The sequence below is a fragment of the Salvelinus fontinalis genome, chromosome 2 (assembly GCF_029448725.1).
Source record: "Salvelinus fontinalis isolate EN_2023a chromosome 2, ASM2944872v1, whole genome shotgun sequence".
NCBI classification, from domain to species: Eukaryota; Metazoa; Chordata; class Actinopteri; order Salmoniformes; family Salmonidae; genus Salvelinus; species Salvelinus fontinalis.
Window position 1 is genome coordinate 72,153,778 of NC_074666.1, and position 1,598 is coordinate 72,155,375.

Consider the following 1,598-nt stretch of genomic DNA (forward strand, 5'->3'; position numbering starts at 1 on the left):
TCAATAGGCACAGATATAGCTTTAAAAAAAACTTTCACCTGGAGCATTTTTCTGTCACATGAAACACATATCACATTATCCAAACATTCTCTGCTAATAGATTTAGAGACCGTGCTGCTTCAATGCATGCCACATTTAAAAATGCACACACAGACACATGAAATGTCATAAATAAATAAATGACTCTCGTGATCCATTGGTCTTTCATTCCTCTCGTGTACATGTAGCTAATTGGCATCAATAACTAACAAACGAACATAACAATACAATCATGTTATTGCAATTTGCACCAATCCAATAACCTCAAAAAACACAGAAACATTTAAAACTGGAAATGCACCAACATCATCTGATACACGTTCACACACCCCTAGGCTGTGTATCTAATTCCAAATAAACCCTAATGTTTCAGATTCAACCAATCAGTCTACCTTTCTCTTCCTCACACAAAATGTCATCAAACATGGATTTATTACTATAGCAATGAATATCCCGTCAATTTTACCTCAGCCAAATATCAGTGTAATTGTGGCAATTATTGCAAATAGCCGAGCTGTCAGGGTGGAGGTTATACAGTCTGATTGCCACCACCAGAGACCAGGGGCATGAAGGCAGACGCGTCAGACTTAACTTCAATTATTGAACTCACCCTTTCCCCCAGGCTGTGTCAATCTTTCATTAACTCTCATTCCTTCTCCCCCTACTCTCTCTAACCCACCCACTATATTTCCATGTCTCTCTCCCTCCATATCATGTCTCTCTGCCTCTCTCTTTCCATGTCTCTCTCCCTTCATATCATGTCTCTCTCCCCTCTCACTTTGTTCACTTTATCTCCTCACATCTCACTATTCCCATTTCTCCTTCATTCACATTCTCTCCTCAACTCTCACTCTCTTACTACATCTAAACTCTTTCTTCATGAACCTCACCATCCCCCGTTCCTCCTCTTTTTCAGACTTGGGTACAAAGAGCGGCCACATGTGTTTCCAATTTCAGGCGTAATGCTCCACTCACCGCAATCTGACCCAATTAGCCTGCAACTCCTGGAAACGCCCCAGTCACCCTCACCGGCCACGCTACTACCCTGCCTCTGTGGCACGGAGGTAAAGGGTCGGGTCACTGAGGGGATGGGGGGATACTATCTCATGATGAATGTGTGACTGGCTCTGTCTGGGTGGAGGGAGGGAGAGAGGGGGGGAGCATCTCACCTCACCCCCCAGCAGTAAGTGAGCTCTGCTTCACAGACATCTGACCATAATGCAGACATATCTGAGGAATAATCCCTCAAGCCTGAAATTGAATTTCACAGGAAAGGGAGGGTCAGAGAGGCTGTGTGATGGGGTTCCAAAGCAGACCAGACATAGCCTACACACTAACACACCAGTGATGGTCGGTGCCATTTAACTTTAGGGAGGACAATTTCTTTTTTTTAATGAGCATGGCCTTATTTCTATTACAGCATATTAAATGACTGTCTGTCATTCATATTCCATTCACCCAGTTCCGTGTAACAGTGATAGGTTTAGGCTACTGCATGATACTGAAATTTGCCCTATACCCATCATGAGGTTTGCTACAACCTAGCCTACAAATGAACG